Here is a 19,636-nt window from a genome sequence, read left to right on the forward strand (position 1 = left end):
ACACATATTTAATGTAATTCAGTTCAATTTGCCATCTGTTATTATTGTCTCTGACCATTTCTAGAATCCATTTCTGCTAGGGATTCTAGTCTTGTGTTGCTTAGTAATTTAGATTTTTTTTCCCCCTTTGCAGTTGCTATAACATTTTAAATAAATACATTCCTATTATTCCACTTCTAAGACTCTAGCTCCAACAAAACCCAACTACCATTGTAAGATCAAAACGAGTACTCCCCAGAAAATTTTGGCACCAATACTCAATGTAATTTGGTAAGGACAATCACTGCTCTCTTCAGTGGGATTCTCATTAGCACTAATGATTTGAGGATCAGGCTTTTTGGCAGAAGGGACAAAATTAAATACCTATTAAACTAATTGGATTCAAATAAGTTTGAATATAATCCCATACTTATTGTGGGCACATTTGATGTTTAAGATTTCATAACATTGGGGAAAGAGACAGATTACAAACTCAGAACAGTGATGATCTTTGTTATCAGCTCTGTAGATTTGCTATTTTCTTGCACCCTGAAGCTCTCAAAAACAGCACATGATAACTCCTTTGCAGAAACAAAAAAATATGTCCATTAACAGTCCATAATCTCCCACCAAGGGCTGCCCAGATCAAACATGAAGAAGGTTCTACAGTCTTGGCCGACATGACAAAGATGGCATCTCAGACTGATAGCTATTCCACACATTACAGTTTTGCTATATGGAAATATTTCATGCAGCATTTGCCATAATATGTAAAGTAGGTCATATCTTCCCACTTCTCTACCCCTATCTTTGCTGGATTCCCTTTTACTTGCTGGATTCCCCTTTACTTACAAAGGGTAATCCTTGCCGGATTCCCCTTCACAAGTATACCCCTTGAGCCAGCTTGCAAGCCAGCCCGCCTGGCTCGAGGCTGGACCAGACAGGGCCCCAGATCATTCGAGCCCAAGCTACACAGGGCATCTCGAATCTGGTCTAGATTTGAGCCGAACCAGGCAAAATGGTTCAGTGCAGATTCTTAGTTAGAGTTTGGCCCTGGCATGGCACTACATGGGATCCTAGGGATGACAGAGGGGACTCCAAGGAAAAGAAAGGGTTCTCTAGTGGGGAGCACTGATTCCCCAGAACTCCAGCGCTCTTCCAAGGCAGCAACAGCAGTAGGGGTTGAGAAGCTCCAGCTGCTTAGTGTCTGCTGGAACTAGAGGAATTTCATCTGGATTGGGGTCCTGGCTAGGACATGCTTATCCCTCTCCAAGAGAATATCCTATGGGTCAGAATGAGTCCTGACACTTTTTACATGAAAATAAATGCCCAGGTGAGAGAAGCAACACCCTCCCCCAACTTACCTTGCTGTTTTTCTGTTGCTTGAATCATTTTTATTGTTACTGTTATTTTTATTGATTTATTCCTTGTCTTTTTGGAAAAAGTATTCATGGCATTCATATATAATTAATAAAATATATAAGACAAAATGAAGAAAAGTACAATCTAAAGAAAACAATGGATGTACCTTAAACCCCAAACCTAGAACAGCAGATTAAAATTGCCAGCAGCAATAATCCTTTGTAATATGTTTAATCCTTCTTAGAAACACGGTTCTGAACTACCCAGCTGAAATAAAATTGTCTTCATTTCCCTCCTTAAGGCAGCAGTGAAGAGGCTAGGCATCCCTCTCTTGTGAAACTATTTCAGATCTTGGCTGCCAGAGCTGTAGAAGCCCTCTCCCACTCCATCCAATGGCAGGGGGACGGATCTGAGGGCTACCAATGAAGCCGAGTTCCGGGGCAAACTCATAGGAGAGGAGAGCTGGTCTTGTGGTAGCAAGCATGACTTTTTATTTTATTTATTTGTTTTTACATTTTATATCCAGCTTTGCCTCCAAGGAGCCCAGAGCGATGTACTACACACTTAGGTTTCTCTTCACAACAACCCTGTGAAGTAGATTAGGCTGAGAGAGAAGTGACTGGCCCAGCGTCACCCAGCAAGTATCATGGCTGAATGGAAATTTGAACTCAGATCTCCCCGGTCCTAGTCCAGCACTCTAACCACTGCACCATGCTGCTGCTGACTTGTCCCCTTAGCTATGCAGGGTCTGTCCTGGTTGCTTATGAATGGGAGACTTGATGTAAGATATTCCCGTTAGGGATGGAACTGCTCTGGGAAGAGCAGAAGGTTCCAAGTTCCCTCCCTGGCATCTCCAATATAAGGCTGAGAGAGATTCCTGCTTGCAACCTTGGAGAAGCTGCTGCCAGTCTGTGTAGACAATACTGAGCTAGATGGACCAATGGTCTGACCCAGTATATGGCAGCTTCCTATGTTCCTATACAGTATGTGGAGAGTTGATTTTTAAGATACTCTGTTCCCAACAATTTCAAAACAAGTACCTCCAGCCGAGCCCAGTAGCAAATTGGCAACAATGTTTACCACTCAGCCACAGCCTCTTCCCATGATAATCTTCTCATCTATGTTTGCAGTGCATATCTGACTGTGGTTGCCAGTTTCTCAAATATACAACCAGATATATTTGCTGTTCTTCACTCGGTCATGTTTCCATGCACTTCACATTAAAGACTTTGCCAGTGTTAAGCGGCTTGAATGACAGCTGGATCTACAAACCCAACCATGTGCAAACAGCTGTAGACTGAACCGGCTTCCAATACTGTCTGACTTTATCCTGTCTGGATTTATCTTGAGCAACCCATAACTGCAAGTCAAATATGCTCATTGAGTTATATGAATATGTGTATTTGCATAAAAGTGTGGGGGAGGGGGAGCACCATGCAGAAAATAAGTGCAGATCCAGTCTCACAAACCTATATGAAGCTTCTTCTCGCAGTCTCGGGCAAGAGGAGTCTGCCAGAATGAAACCCTCAGGATCCCCCAACAAGCAGCATTCCAGCAGAGCTGGTTCCCTGCCACTTCTTTTTCCCATAGCCCAGCTGCAGGATGTTTGGATGGGCCTGAGCCAAACCCAGCTTCATTGCTGTGATTCTCGAACTGAGCTTGAGGGATCTCATTCCAGCTGGCATCACTTAGTGGACCCCTTGCTGGTCCCATAATGGGGAAGTGGAAAGGAGGTGCTAAGCCTGGAAGCCACTTGGAGTTTGATTGTCATTTCAGCCGTAATGAGCACAGTTTGCCTCACTGTAATGATGATGAGCTATTTTTCATTGTTATGCTTGCTGGTGGCATAAGCATTTGTGATTTGCTGCTACCCAGGTTAAAAGTGCTTTCATTAAAAAGGGGAAATGGCCTAGATGATTAACCTTAGCTGAATAAATAAGGCAGTAGAATAAATAACTCTGGAAGTTTAAAAACAAGGCTGGGGGATTATCAGATCTTTCAGGTGAGCTATTGTAACAGAACCAGAACACTTTGCCTATGAATTTTAAATGCTGATACATTTACACAACAGGATGTGTGTACAAAAAATTGCTGGTGTAAGTTTGCTAAAATGAGTGGAATTGAATTACATACATTTCTCCAAATATTAATTATGTTCTTGTGCAAATATTATTCATTTCCATGAGACTAACTCAAAAGCTTATTTCTTTATCCAGTGTATGTACTATCTCGTGATTTTAAAAAGCTCAGTTAAACAGCTATCCACAATGGAATACAATGATGCAATAACATCTAGTTGTGATGTTGCTTTAAAAGGGAGGAGAGCTGGTCTTGTGGTAGCAAGCATGACTTGTCCCCATAGCTAAGCAGGGTCTGCCCTGGTTGCATCTGAATGGGAGATGTGTGAGCACTGCAAGATATTCCCCTCAGGGGATGAAGCTGCTCTGGGAACAGCAGAAGGTTTCAAGTTCTCTCCCTGGCTTCTCCAAGATTCCTGCCTGCAACCTTGAGAGAGATTCCTGCCTGCAACCTTGGAGAAGCCACTGCCAGTCTGTGAAGACAATACTGAGCTAGATAGACCAATGGTCTGACTCAGTATATGGCAGTTTCCTATGTTCCTATGATGGAATCTAACCCCCAGGGTTAGCTTGACATCATAGAGGTTGGAAGTGGGCATCCTTAAGGAGCACATGAAGAGCCAGTCTGGTTCAACTCTTTATTTTAACTCTGGCAGGGTTGAACAATCAATTCTTAATTGTTATTCTTTAAAGTACTTATACCCCACTCTTTCAGTACACTACTGTTCGGGGCAGCTCACAAAATTAATACAATCCTCCTCTAGTCATACAGCACAAGCTGCCTAAGGTGAAAGGTCAGAATGATACATTTCATCATAGCCACAGCTTCCTTCCCACTTCTTCCCTAGTTCACAGCGACACTCACTGCCCCATGCTATGGATGTAATCCCTTCTTAAGATCCCCTGGAGATTGAAGATGATACCTCTTTGCAAGTCCTCCATGGGAACGACTGACCATGGGATCTTTCTGGGTCTCTGACTACCAGTGTGGCTCCACCCCCATTTCTCAGCTGGTGAGCTATCTGAGCCCCACCAGCCCTGGCTATCTCCTGGTTCCTGAAGCCCTCCCTGCTTTTGGTCTGTTGCTACTGAACCTTTTGGGGAATCCAGTGGCTGTTGCATCCAGAGGCGATCTTTCCCTCCGGACCTTGGGGCACTGGTTTATGGCCTCCTGCTCGGGGGGGGGGAGGCTCCAAATGTCCTGAGGGGCCTCCCCAGAAGTCTGCCACCACCCTGTGCCCACCAACGGCACTGCTCTTTGCCATTTTCTTTATTCTTCTTTAGTTCTTTGCTGAGGGTGGGGTGTGTGAGATGAGCAGGCCTCCCTAGTGGTGGTGTTGGTGGCAGGCACAGCTGCTGGTGGGCTCCAAATATCCACCCGCCAATGCCAGAAGCCCCCATCTGTCCTCATGAAGTGTGCGGGGCAGGGGGGCCAAGGCAGAAGGCAAGCTGCCTGCCTGCCTCCCTCCCTCCCTCCAAGTTAGCACAGCTGCTCCCAGCAGCAAGGCAAAACGGGGAGGCTCCAAGTCCCATGCCCCTCTGCAGTGCCACAGGCCCCCGATCTCTCTTTGCATGACACGCAGGATCTGGGGGTGGGACAGCCGAGCCTGCCTGCCTGCTTGCCAGACTTCCTCCCTCCCAGGAAGTGCGGCTGCTCCCAGCAGAGCCTGTGTGCTGTGTGCAGACTCACCCCTCCATGTGATGAGAGGAGAGACTGAGACTAATAGGAGAGCACAGCAGCAATGGTTGGCTGCCTGGAGGCTGCTGGCTTCATTGATTATTAGAGCCCCTGGTGGCGCAGTGGTAAAACTGCCGCCCTGTAACCAGAAGGATACAAGTTCAATCCTGACCAGGGGCTCAAGGTTGACTCAGCCTTCCATCCTTCCGAGGTCAGTAAAATGAGTGCCCAAAATGTTGGGGGGCAATATGCTAAATCATTGTAAACCGCTTAGAGAGCTTCTAGCTATAGAGCGGTATATAAATGTAAGTGCTATTGCTATTGCTATTATTACTGCTGAGCTGATTGACTGAGCAGGGAGGGACAAGGAAGGTAAAGAAACAACCATTTTTAAAGTAAGCAACATCAGGAGATTGAGAGAACATGTGGAATGGGCGGGTTGCAAAAAGAGGGAGAGGTGATGAGAAAGGGGGCGGGCTGCATTGTTACCTCTGACTCTGACTGAGGGGGGAGGACGGTAAAAACAACAACATTCTTTGAAGTAAGCAACATCAGAGGTACAATTGGAATGAGGGGGATGCAAAGGAGGGAGAGGACGTGATGAGAAAGAGGTGGGGGCGGGCTGCATTGTTACTGCTGACTCATAAGAAGAGAGGTGAAGGTAAAATCAACAACTGGTATTTTAAAAAGTAAGCATTGCAGTAGAGATAACAAGTGCAATGCATGTGAACTGAGAAAACAAACGAAAAAAGAGTGGGCGATGAGAAGGGTAGTTAAAGAGGGGACTGGTGGAAGCACAGTATGAAATGGTGAAAGAAGGAAAGGGAAGGAGGGAAAGTAGGATGAAGAAGGAACTCGCAAGTAAAGAGGGAGCCAGCCAGGCACAACAATAAAGTGGGGGGGGGGGAGGGAGGGAGGACACAGAGGCAGCAGTTCAGTGCAGTGGGGGTGTTCAACATTGGGATCTTGCAGGCTGAGTACTCCATTTGATTTAGCCTTTGATTTATTCAGCTTCTTTAGCCTGCTGAATACATGATTTTTTAAAAATACTTGCATCACAATAAGACTGCAGATCAGTTGATGGGGATTTTTTGAAAGCTGCCTTTTTGCAGTGTTCCCTCTAATGTTTTCATCTGTGTGTATAAATTAGTTTTGTTCTGGGTGGCAGTATCAAGGCAGTGTGCATGCACGTGCATTCAGAGTGAGGCCTTCCTGATTCAACCTGGGCGGGATCTAAAATTAGCTGAGCAGAATTTTAAAAAACTTGTGTGCATGCGCACATGAGAAAGGCTTAGAGGGAACACTGCTCTCCTGCCCTTTAAATGCTTAAAGTAAAGTGTGCCATAGAGTCGGTGTTGACTCCTGGCACCCACTGAGCCCTGTGGTTGTCTTTGGTAGAATACAGGAGGGGTTTACCATTGCCATCTCCTGCACAGTATGAGTTGATACCTTTCAGCATCTTCCTATATCGCTGCTTTCTGATATAGAATCTACAGGGATTCGAACCGGCAACCTTCTGCTTGTTAGTCAAGCATTTCCGTGCTGCGCTACTTATTATTAAATCCTAGGAAGCTGGGGTGACTCCATATATGCCATTCTGTTGTCTGATTTGAAATCAAATTAGTGGATATATATTGTCATATTGTCTAAACATATTGCTAGTAGATGACTTCTCTTTCTGCTTGGCATAAATGGCATAAAATGGGATGAATTTATTGGAGTGGTGTGGATAAAAGCCGGCATAAATGTGAATATGTTGTTTGCACATGTATACATGTATTTTGTCATGACACTTGTATCCTGCCCTTCCTTTAGGTGGCTCAGTGTGTATGATTCTTTCTTCCTAATTTTATTCTTACTACAGTCCTGTCAGGTGGGTTAGGATGAGAGGGAGTACCTAGTTTAAGGTTATTTTTCGAGCTTCCTCGCTGAGTATGCAAGAATTTGAACCCAACTCTCATCCAGCACTCTTACCAGTAAATCACACTGGCTTTAAACTATGTGGGATAATGATTGCATGAGACAAAGGAGACTGAATTTTAGCTATGAAACAAGTAGTGGAGCAGCTAAACATTATTCATGACTCTTCATAGGGGCACCTATGGAACCTTACATACACTTACTCCATAGTAAACCTGTGTTCAGAGGAATGAACTGAAGAGACTTGGTGTTCAAGACTAAATCTGTTCTCCATCAGTTGGTTGAGATATACTTGCAAATATGAAGTGGAGGAGAGGAAAAAATGATAAAATACATTTTTTGTTTCTTTTGTATTTGTGATAACTGTGTGTCTTGTATCTATAGTGACACACAACGTGTGCGCACATGGCCTTGATACTCCTCCCCAGTACAAAACTCATTCTGCCCATGGATGAAAGAAATTGGAAGGAATACTGGTGCTGATAGCTGGCTGACATCTAAAGTACAGGAGCAGCACAGGGTGGAAGAGGGTGAGAATCAGAGCAGAGGGGCTGCTGTTTTACAAGAAGAAACAGACAAAGAGCCCTGCTGCACATTAAAGCAGAAGAAGTGAATATCAGCATAAAGAGTCGTGTACATCTTTACATTCTTGCAAATTCAGTTGCTTAAATATTAGATCCTTTAAAGGCTGCAGGGGTGGGGAGGGGCACCATGCTTAATTTGCAGGGGGTGTGTGGCTTCCAGCTGGGGCTTAAGTTGTGGGCAGGGGGTGGCTTCCAGCTCCAAAATTACCTAGGTGCACCACTGGTTGCATCCCAACCATCACAGGGCTCACACTAATCAATACAAAATAATTAACAAGTTGTTCTTGTACGGACTAATCTGCCAACTTCCCTTTTTCTGTTCCTGCAACTGGACTAAATTTGGTTCAAATTGGTTAGGCAGTTCAGTTGCATCTGGCTGCTAAGAGGCGGCTGGATGGGGGCGGCAAGAGAGGTAGTGAAAGGCTTCTTGCCCGCCCAGTGTTGTGATCCGCCTAGCATGGACGACATGTGCTTTGACTATGGGCTATGCCAGGGAAGGCGAGCAGCTGTGCCCTTAACCACACTGGGTGGGTAAGAAGCCACTTCCTCTCTCACCACCACCTTTCCACTTGTTTGGTGCTGAACCAGTCTGCCCAAACCAAGCTTGATACAGTTCAACCACCGACTGAACCACCACCCATTTTGATCCACAATCCAGCCACCGAACCGGCCTGGTTTGAGGCAAACCGTTTTGGCACCAAACCATTTGTGCACACCCTACCTAGCTGTACACTGCATTTAAAAGGGGTCTGTATTCAGGTTCACTACTAAAAAGAATGCATATACAGCCATTCACATCAAAACTGTGTATGTGTGTACACACACCTGAAAACATGTACAATGTCATGTCTGAATAGGGCTCCAGTGGGCCAGGTGAGTAGGGTTCTAGTGGGCCAGCTAGGTTCATTATCAGCAAGTATGCCTTGCCCCCTTTGCCAGCTAAAGTAACATCAGACAGTACTAGTCCTCAATGTAGGTCCCTGAGTGATAAGTGCATAAGGAAGTTCATATATGCAGGGTCATTCTTTGGGATTCCCTTGACCCAAGCTGCTTAGAGCTTTAAAGATAAACCCCAGCACTATTGAGTTGTGTCTGAGGACTAATTGGAAGCTATGTAGTTCTTTCAGCACAGACATTGGACCGGGTTTCACGATCAGTGAGACCTGGTTTTTCCAAGCGTGCAGGGAGGGAGCCCTGGACAACCAGATCGGCTGCCCACATGATTGCCAGCTCCGTGATGGGCACACACGATTGCCAGCTCCGTGGTGGGCACACAGCCCCTGGAAGCTCCAGTATGCCCTGCGTGACTGCACAGGGCATACTCGGGAGACCCGCAGAGCCGGGAGGTGGCTTTTCACCTCCCCTCCGGAGGTCTACTCATGATCAGATAGCCCGGGTTTGTGGAGCACTCGCTCCGCAAACCCGGGCTAAGGGGAGGGGTACTTGAACGAGTTACCCGCTCTAGAACCACCTGGCTCGCAGCCAGGCCCAGTGGTTCTCCTGGGCTAGCAGAGGCTAGCCCAATTTTTGCTGATCGTGAGAATAGCCCCATTGTATGCTCCCTCCAGCTGACAGCAGCCCAGAGTGAGACCACCACAATCTAAACCAATGGAAAGTTTCAGACATTCTTCAAAGGCAACAACACATAGAGCATATTACGATTATCCAAACTGGAAGTTACAAAAGTAGTATAACAGTAGTCAGTTCTCCAGGACTGGCTGCAGCTGCTATATCAACAAAAAAGATAAAATATGCTCCTGGGCACAAAGTATATTGACATTGCCTTTGAAGAATGTCATCTGGACTTCCAGAGGAGGACTGTAGCTCATCTGCTTTGCATACAGAAGGTCCCAGGTTCAGTTCCTGGCATCATCTTCAGGTAGGACTGGGAAAGACTCCTGCTTGAAACCTTGGAGAAGCTTCTGCCTGTCAGTTTAGACCAGGGGTTCCCAACCTGTGGTACTCCAGATGTTGCTGAACTACAACATCCATCATTGTAGGTATACCTAGGGATATTAAATTGCAATCAGCGAGGGCCAGAGCCTTCTCAGTGGTGGCCCCGACTCTATGGAACGGTCTCCCGGATAATATCAGAGCTCTGCATGATCTGTTGGCCTTTCGTAAGGCATGTAAGACTGAAATGTTCTGCCAGGTGTTTGGTCGCTGAGATAGCTGGTTGTAGAGTGATCTTGTAATCCATGGTTATTATGTCATGTGAAATGAGTATTGTATGGGGTTGTGGTTTATGAGGCTATGTAAGATATATTTTTATGAAATTGTGTTGCTGTGTATGTTATTGTTTGTAAGCTGCCCTGAGTCCTATGGGAGTAGGGCGACATATACATCTAACTAACTAAATAACTAAATAAATAAATAAATTGCCAGCCACAATAAATTGTAGCTGGGAATAATGGGAATTGTAGTCCAACAACATCTGGAGTACCACAGGTTGGGAACCCCGGTTTAGACAATACTGAGATAGCTAGACTAATGGTCTGACTCAATATAAGGCAGCTTCCTATGTTCCTTTGAGTAACAAAGGATGTACAAGCATACCTAAATCGTACACCTGCTCTATCAGAAGAAGAGTTGACCACAGGCAGCTCAAAAGCTACTAGACTATCTGTCATTGACATCTCTGTCTTGTCTGGATGGAACTCATTTGTTCATGTAGTTTAGCACCGGCTCCAGATGTCAGCTCAGGGAAGAGAGCTGGTCTTGTTGGAAAAGTTGAAGCCTTCTCAAGGTGAAGTTCATAAATACCTACAACATATATCTGGACAACCTCTTCTGACAGCTTTAGTTTAGATGGTGACTGAGCAGAGGGGCCAGGACAGTATGGATGTGCAAACAGGTTCAGTGTTTGATGTGTTCGATGTCCAACCTATTCAATGTTGTTTCGAACCTTTGGTTCGAAGGTTCAGGGTCAAACCAAACCATCCCCTGTTTGGTCTGACCCCAAACCAAACACCCTTGACTGTTCAGGAGTTCACAGACCTTTAAAAAAAAATAATTACCTTACTCCCCTTTGGGGGAGTTGTTGGAGGTGGGGGGTCCATGGAGGTTCCCCCTCCCACTGCTGGCTTCCTTTGCAGCCTAAACCAGCCCATTCGGCCGGCTTTTCTGTAATTTTCCGATTTTATTGTGAATAAAGCTTTGGAACTATAACTTCAGCCTCCCTCCACTTTGAAACATTTCCAATACACCTTGCTTAAATTCGATAGTGTGTCAGAACTGCATCCCAATTGAACTAATTTCCCACACACAGCACAAAACCATAGCCGGAGCATATAGCCAAGCGCTCCTGTGCAGTTTTGATAACAATCCCCAAGTACATTTTTCTGAGAACTGTCTGATAGGTGACAGCAGAACTACTACAATGTAGAATCTCCAGTCTCCCAGCCCAGCTGGATGTTCCAGAAGGGTATTTATTTATTTATTAAATTTATACCCTGCTCAAACTTAAGTCTCTGGGCGGCTAATTTGATAGTTGATGATCTTGAAGGCAGCTGAGAAAGCTCTTTCTGTGGACTGAACACTTTGTTTTTTGCACAGTGCACAGATTTCTCTCTTTTGCTTTAAGTATGAAAAGTACCTAACAAGGCTGACATTTAAATAATAGACTGTCATTACTTTGTCTTTAGTAAGAGGTGGAGGGAATCGGGGGAGGTTCATTGCCATGGGGCAGCTTTAACTTTCAAAACAGTCACTCAGGCAGGATTTTGCTTAAGGATTTCCTTATGTTCACCTCTTCACTGAGCAATCCCTCAGGGCTTCAATTTGGAATCACACACATTACCCAGTCTGTTCATACAGAGATTCTGGAGGAACAATCTGGCCTACAATTGGGAATATGGAGGGGTGAAGGGGAAATTTGGCAGACAACAGCTTCACAGGCTGCGTGTACTTCCTTCCCTAGTATGAACTTATCCCCCCCACTTATGAAACCTGAATATTCCCCCTGCATGGGGAAAGTGTCTTCACTCTAAAGCAAATATTTCTGTGGGCTGAATTGTGTTGTTACTGTTATTGTTGTTGTTAGTGGAGAGTAGCCATGGAATAATCTAGCTTCTTGGGTCAGCACTGAGATGGGAGAAGGGATGGAAAGGGATATCTATCTATCTATCTATCTATCTATCTATCTATCTATCTATCTATCTATCTATCTTTATACTGCCCTTCCAAGAGGCTCAAGGCGGTTTACATTAAAACACCATTAAAATCAATTAACAATTAAAACAGAAATTATAAAACAGCATAAAACAATAAGTAACAATTAAAACTTCATAAGACAACAATTAAATAGCCAGGATAATTTAAAAACAAATTTTAAAAAGCTGAGGAAGCTTCGTTGAAGAGATGTGTTTTCAGAAGTTTTTAAAAAATTGCCAGAGATGGGGAGGTTCGTATCTTAGTAGGGAGCGCATTCCACAATCTTGGGGCTGCAAATGAGAAGGCCTGTCTCTGTGTAGCCACCAAATGAATTGGCAGCAACTGGAGACAGACCTTCTCAAGTGACCTCAAAGGGCGGTGGGGCTCATAGCGAAGAAGGCACTCTCTTAAACACCCAGAATCTAAGCCGTTTAGGGCTTTGTAAGTTATAACTAGTACTTTGTATTTTGTCCAGTAACCTATTGGCAGCCAGTGTAACAGAGGAGTAATGTGGTCTCTCCAAGATGACCCAGAGACCAACCTGGCTGCATATTCTGAACTACGCAGAATGTTTCTAGACTACATGCAAAGGCAGCCCCACACAGAGAGCATTACAGAAATCAATTCTGGAGGTTACCAACAAATGTACCACTGTTTTGAGGTCATTGATCTCAAAAAACGGGTGTCGCCGGCATATCAGCCGAAGCTGATAGAAAGCACTCCTGGCTACTGCCTCAACCTGAGAAACCAGGGAGAGGTGTGAATCCAGAAGTACTCCCAGACTGCGAACCTGTTCCTTTTGGGGAAGTGTGACCCCATCTAGAACAGGTAGATCAAAATCGTCTCTAGAGTTCTGACCCTGCACAATAAGTATCTCCGTCTTATCTGGATTCAGCTTCAGTTTATTCTCCCTCATCCAGCCCATTACTGCTTTCAGGCAGGCATTTAGGGAGGATATGCCAGCTCCTGAAGAAGTTGACATGGAGAAGTAGATCTGTGTGTCATCAGCATACTGGTAACACCCAGCTCCAAATCCCCTGATGATTTGTCCCAGCGGTTTCATGTAGATGTTAAAAAGCATTGGAGAAAGTATGGAGCCTTGAGGGACACCATACTTAAGCTCAGATTTTGAAGAGAAACAATCTCCAAACAACACCATCTGAAATCTGTCCAAGAGGTAGGAGTGGAACCACTGTAAAACAGTGCCTCCCACCCCCAACACTTTCAGACCTTCCAGAAGGATACTATGGTCAATAGTATCGAAAGCCGCCATGAGATCCAAAAGGACCAACAGAGTCACACTTCCCCTGTCAATTCCCAATTGGAGATCCCATCAGGCTGACCAAGGCAGTCTCCATCCCATAGCCCACCCGAAAACCAGTTTGAAATGGGTCTAGATAATCTGTTTCTTCTAAGACTGCCTGGAGCTCTGGGACAACACAAAGGGACCACGTAACACTGGTTTTACTAGAACTGCACTGGCTGCCAATATGTTTCCAGATGAAATACAAAGTGCTGGTCATTCATTCATTCATTTATCAATCCTATTTTTATACTGCCTGATATGTACAGCTCTAAGAGGTGAGCATCTCCAGGTGGTATTTATAAAGCCCTTAACTGCTTGGATCCAGGCTATTTAAGAGAGCTCCTCCTTTGTCATGAACCCTGTCGCCAGTTACTATCTGGAGAGGTCCGGTTACAGTTGCCAATGGTTCATTTCGTGGTGATCTGGGACAAGGCTTTCTCTCTGGCTGCTTCTGTGGGGCTTTGGAATATGTTCCCTGCTAATATTGTTTTAAATTTTGTACACCAGCTATAGATGTACATATCAGGTGGAATAAAAATATGATAGATAGATAGATAGATAGATAATTAAAAGAAACATAAAACAGACACCAGCAATAGTCACTGGAGATACTCTGCTGGGGGTGGATAGGGCTGGTTAGTCCCCCCCCCCGCTAAATAATCACCACATTAAAAAGGAGCTTCTTTGCCCAGTTATCAGGGGTTTCCACATGCAACTTAACACATTCCCACCCCACATTTTTCTTTCCTCACTCCCCACTCTGGCTCTAAAGCAGAAGTCACGCTCAGTTGCCTGGTTCAGTGTGGGCTGGTGGCACAGCAACCTCACTACCCTGGACAGACTAAAGAGAATTTGGGTGCATCTACTGTGGGTGCGTGTGTCTCTCTGTGTGTGGAGGCCTTGGACTTCAGCCCAGAAGTCCAGGGGGAAGAGCACCTCTGCTTGCAGCAAAATACAGGCAGTCTTGCACAAGAGTGAAAATACTTTGAGGAGCTCATCAGAAACCCTCTGGAAGGGTCTCTGGAACCCCTCCTTCTACTTCTCTCTTGACTGTCAGTGTTGTGTTTCCAGCCTAAGGAGCACTTCTGGAGTCTGAGTGCACTTCTCAAATTATTTGTGCTCTTGCAGAAAAGCAGAAGACTGCCTGTGCTCCACTGCACCCCTGCAGCTGTCTCTAAAGAACATCCATTGTAACATGAAGCAAGAGAAACATTGCTGAATGAAGCATATAATTAAGTACAAAGTAGGAAGAGGTAGTATACATCTGATTAGGAGATGCTGGGAACAAACAATAGGGCAGCCATCTCTATTATCCCTCATCAAAAAAGGAATTCATTTTGATCTACCTTTTCTAGATGGGGCCACACTTCCCCAAAAGGAACAGTTTTGCAGTCTGGGAGTACTTCTGGATTCACACCTCTCCTTGGTTTCTCAGGTTGAGGTGGTGACCAGGGGTGCTTTCTATCAGCTTCAGCTGATATGTCAGCTGCCTCTGTTTCTCAAGATTAATGACCTCAAAACAGTGGTACATTTGTTGGTAACCTCCAGACTGGACTTCTGTAATGCGCTCTACGTGGGGCTGCCTTTATATGTAGTCCGGAAACTCCAGTTGGTTTAGAATGTGGCAGCCAGGTTGGTCTCCGGGTCATCTCGGAGAGACCACATTACTCCCTAGTTGGTTGAGCTACACTGGCTGCCAGTAGGTTTCCAGGCAGAATACAAAGTGCTAGTTATAGCACTTAAAAAGACCTAAACGGCTTAGGTCCTGGGTATTTAAAAGAACATCTTCTTCATTATGTGCCCCACCGCCCATTGAGGTCACTTGAGGAGGTCCATCTCCAGTTACCTCCGGCTCGTCTGGTGACCACACGGACACAGGCCTTCTGGATTGCTGACCCGAGATTGTGGAATGTGCTCCCTGCTGAGCTACAATCCTCCCCATCTCTGACTATTTTTTAAAAAGTCTGAAGACCCAAATCTTCACCCAAGCTTTTTCAGCTTTTTAAATTTGTAGGTTTTAATTTTATGCTGTTTTTAAATTGTTAAACTGTTTTAACCTTTTATATTTGTTTTAATGGTTTTTTATGTCATTGTTAACCACCCAGAGATGAAAGTTTGGGTGGTATATAAGTTGAATAAATAATAAATAAATAAATAAATAAATAAATTCAGCAGCTCAGTAGTGGGGTGACTCATGGGATGTGAAATGGGCTTTTTGCTTTGGTCTTAGTAGTATGAGGTGATAGTTTGCTGCCTTTTAAAACTAAGTGCTGCTTAGGCTAGAAACACAACACTGACAGTGTTGACATGTACATTGGGTTTCTGCGTGGCCTGGGCTATGACCCTGGGTCATGACCCGGCCACTTAGGGGCACATTGTGCATTCATGGCAGACTCCAAAATGGCCACCATGATGGGGCAAAGGCCTGGAAAGTGCTGAAGAGTGCCCCAAATGGGCAGGTTTTGGTACAAGAAAGGAAGGTGGGGGAAAGGGGAACCTCCATGGCCTTGGAGAAGTCCCCTGGAAGGGTTAAGAACTATTTTTTTTAAATCCAAACTCACAAACTCTCTGAACGGTTGGGGGGGTTCGGTTCGACTCCGAACTGTCAAACCAAACCAGTTTGACATCAAACATGTTCGATGTCGAACCTGTTTGCACATCCCTACCATTGTGTCATGAAATAGTCAAAACATAATGAAATAAAGTTGAGCCACCATGATCATGCCCCTGAACAAAATATCCTTTGTGTTATTTGTTCATATTAATCTTTGGTAACTTGAAAGCACTTTCTGGTTAAGGTGGACTACTACAGTAGCCTGAAAACTGGCAAGAACAATATCAAGTATGAAATTAAGAAGTAAGAAATTAAGAATCAATATTTGTTTTTTGCTCAACTAAAATGTTGAGCAAAAACATGTTGAAGTATAAAGAGTGGATCACTCTTCTAAGGAAGTTATCTCCAGTAACTGATCCAGGCTTCTGACAAAAAGATGGGCACAGAAGAAAGCCATTATTGCCTTCAATTGACCCAAATTTAAATCAGTTCTTTCACAAGCCATGGGGGTTAACAGATGGATGTGCTTGGGGAACTCTTAATAAAGTACACCCATACTGTACATCCTAGATTGGATATCAGCTTCGGTCAGTCTGGTGTCCATATGCATATTATCAGGGTTTTTTCCTATCCCTATGCATATTTACAGCATCCTTTAGAGATGAGTCATAGCAACCACTTGATCTGGATATTTTCATGGATGAATACTGACAGGATTACATTGCTCTTTAGCTCATCCATAATAATATAGTTATAATATAGTTATTTTGAAAGGAAGAGTCATCTGCAAATGGATGTCCCCCAGCACCTATCAGCTTTCCCCCAAGTGGTAGTTTACAAACGATTATGCAGTGCCAGTAGTCATATCCTGCTTCTATCCCTCCTGCCAACTATGCAATGGGCTTGTCCCAGAATGCAAATAAGGCTTTCTCTGCCTTCTGTTGTCAAACCAAAAGGACCGTTTTGCCACTGCCCTCCTTTAGAATCAAGATAAAGAGCATTTCTTAGGAAATAGTTGTGAGAGTGAATGACAAAAGGCAGGCTTAATATGGGGATAGATGGTATGAGAGGGTAAGGACTGTCAATGTGCTAAATTGGGTGTTGTGCACTATTTAAGAGAACTGTTGCAGCACTACAGTGAAATGCAATAGCTTCCCAGAATCCTTTGAACCTCATCCATGTATAACTGCCTTGCAAATAGCAATCTATAGTAACTGCTTAGATGAGAGGCCCTTATTCTGTTTCCATTGAGTGTGGAGGATAATGCTCAGAAATAGGGGATTCTCACACACACACACACACACACACACACACACACACACACACACACCCCTTCTCACTCCACTCCTCTTCGCGTTTACTCCTGTGATTTTCATTTTAGAAGCTGGCTGGGATATTTAATAGACTCTCCGAACATTGATGCTTTCCTGATTCTGTCCTGCTTGCCAGATATTTCACCTTGGTTTTACAAGCACAGTATAACCAAGGAACAGTCATAAGCTACTAAACATCACCCAGCTAAAAGAAGGATAATAAATCTCATCTCGTTTCACAGGGAGAGGAAAAAAATACTAAAGCTAAAGAGAGGGACTTAACACAGAGGACCACTTACCCAGTCAGACCCCCACATCGGAGCATTCTTTCAAAAGCTGAAGGCAATTCCTGCACGATGAGCCAAAATTGGGTCAGTTTCATTAGACAACAGAGAGAGGTAACCGTGGCAACTTTATTATTGTTATTACAGCTTTGGAGATTGAAACTGACTTTCTTGCCCCCAGGTTGCAAAGGTGAGAGAAGAAAATGGAAGATCAAAAAATTGTCATTTCAGGAAGGAACTCATAACGCTCCAAATAAAAAAAAGAAAGAAAAAGAATCGGCACTCGCTGTTGCATTTCAACAGCTCTTAGGGACAAAGTGTTTTCATATAAAACATACATTTAAACATTAAAATAGAAATGCTGCTTGGAACACCAGTGAATGGGACAGTGAAGTGAAACAGAGCAGGCTGTTTAGGAGGAGAAAGCTACTGATACATTTTAGGGAAGCCTGCAAGGGTATCAGAGAATTCAAGTAAGTAAGAGCACTGTGTCAAGATTATGTTACCTTTGGGAGGGCTAAAGTGAGCAACTCAATTTAAGTCCATATGCTACAAAGTGCAAATAAGTTTTTATTGCATTTTGAAAATGATCTGGCAGAGCTCGATCAAGTAGCTATAAATGAACACTATTGACCAGGAATGTTTTCTTTTTTCTGTGTAAGATCCACTATAAATACACCCCAAAGAGGCCTGTGCAAGATGCTCTCTGTGGATTATGACTGATGTCAAAATATCTCAGCATGTTGTGGAGAAATCACATATTTCTCCACAACACGTTGAATTTTTAAAAAATTGTTTTATATTGTTTTGAGCAGTGTGTTTTAAATGGTGTGGGGTTTTGTTTTGGTTTTTGTGTGTGTCTTTTTAAACTTCTTGTACACCACCCAGAGCCTTTGGATGGGATGGTTTAGAAATGTAATAAATAAATAAATAAATAAATAAATAAATAAATAAATAAATAAATAAGTGATTGTAGCCCATTGGCTCCTGTGCGGTTAGGGGCGGGACTTCCATCCTGCAATGGCCGTCAGTGTTTTTCCTTCAGTCCATACTCAATAGGCATTGAGTACGGACATGTGGGCCTGCTTGGCTTACCGAGCAAGATCTGTAGATGGAACTCGGGCACAGCAATGATTCGGGTGGCGGCCTTCACCCAAGCAGCCTGGCCGTTGTGGGGCCAAGAGCAGCAAGCACAAGGTGTTGGCGGCCCATTTCTTCAGGCATCTTGGGAGTGGCATGCAGGGCATGGTGGCAGGGTCCCCCCGTTTTGATTTGGAGCCTGTGGGGGTGGCAGGACCCGGTCCTGGACCAGCAACAGGGCTTGGCCCATTTTGCCTCCTGCTGAGGCTGGCTGGGCACCTCATTGCCTCTAGGTGACCATCTTTTGCCCTCAGTAAAGGAATGTATTTGGAGGGCGAAATTCGTTGACGTGCTCCAGCTGCTTTTTCGTGAGCTGGTAGTTAAAGAGGGAGAACAGAATAAGGATCGGGGGAAATGAAAATAAAACCTATAGAGCATAAGTGGGTGAATTGGCTTTCAGCCTTCACTGTCTATATGGGGGTGGTATTGCAGATACAGCCCACAAAGGGCCCTACACTAGTGAAATATTTTGACATAATCCACAGGGGGTATATGAGCTTTGTGGGTAACATTTGGGAGTGCTACAGCCACTCGTTGATTGTGTTTTGGGCCCATAAGAAGGGACTGGGGGAGTGGGCATCAATCTCATGGATTGGTTTGCCAGTTCTGCTGGAGTTGCTGGAGGATAACCCACCTCCGGACATTCTTTTCCTCTATTTTGGGGAGAATAATCTATTCATACAGTCAGCACTCTCCCTTATTCATGAGACTTGGGCAGATCTTGAATTGGTCCAGCACTGGCTCCCAGGCTTAATTGTTATTTGGTCTGACTTGTTACAATGCAGCAAACTGGGTAAGACTGACAGGGCTAGAAGGGAGATCAACCCATTCTTGACCTGTTTTGTATAGACCTCGGGAGATGGTGGTTTAGCACTTCGGGTGATTTGTAAACAAAACAAATCACCCCCATCCTCAATTGTCCAGATTCAGGTACAAAACAATTCACCCCGATTCAGATCCAAAAATTTTGGAGATTTGAACCTCCATTTTGTGGCCAAAGTATGTTGGGTGGTAATGCCCAATGGGTGGAAGCTACCACCCAAATTTCAAAGAAATTGTGCAAAGGGGTGATTGTTAAAGAATTTTTGAAGTTTATGCAACTATAAGCTTTTTTTCCATAGGGAATAATGGGGATTTCAGCAGCCTTAGTTATAAATCTGGGGGGGGGGCACCAGGGTGTCCCAGAGCAGATTATGAAGGGTGGTAGTTCCCAATGGGTGCAAGGAAGCTACCACCCAGATTTCAAAGGAATTGGGCAAAGGGGTGATTTTTAAAGAATTTTTGAA

At 44.4% G+C, this 19,636-nt stretch overlaps 1 long non-coding RNA gene across 1 annotated transcript; it reads left to right on the forward strand.

Moving 5' to 3' along the window:
* The first annotated feature begins 3,180 nt into the window (after positions 1-3,180).
* Positions 3,181-17,997, forward strand: LOC128326019 (uncharacterized). Its single transcript, XR_008307802.1, has 3 exons — positions 3,181-3,343; positions 17,169-17,297; positions 17,392-17,997. It is a non-coding gene; the product is annotated as an uncharacterized LOC128326019 (long non-coding RNA).
* The last annotated feature ends 1,639 nt before the right edge of the window (positions 17,998-19,636 follow it).

The sequence above is a fragment of the Hemicordylus capensis genome, chromosome 5 (genome assembly GCF_027244095.1).
Source record: "Hemicordylus capensis ecotype Gifberg chromosome 5, rHemCap1.1.pri, whole genome shotgun sequence".
Classification (NCBI taxonomy): Eukaryota; Metazoa; Chordata; class Lepidosauria; order Squamata; family Cordylidae; genus Hemicordylus; species Hemicordylus capensis.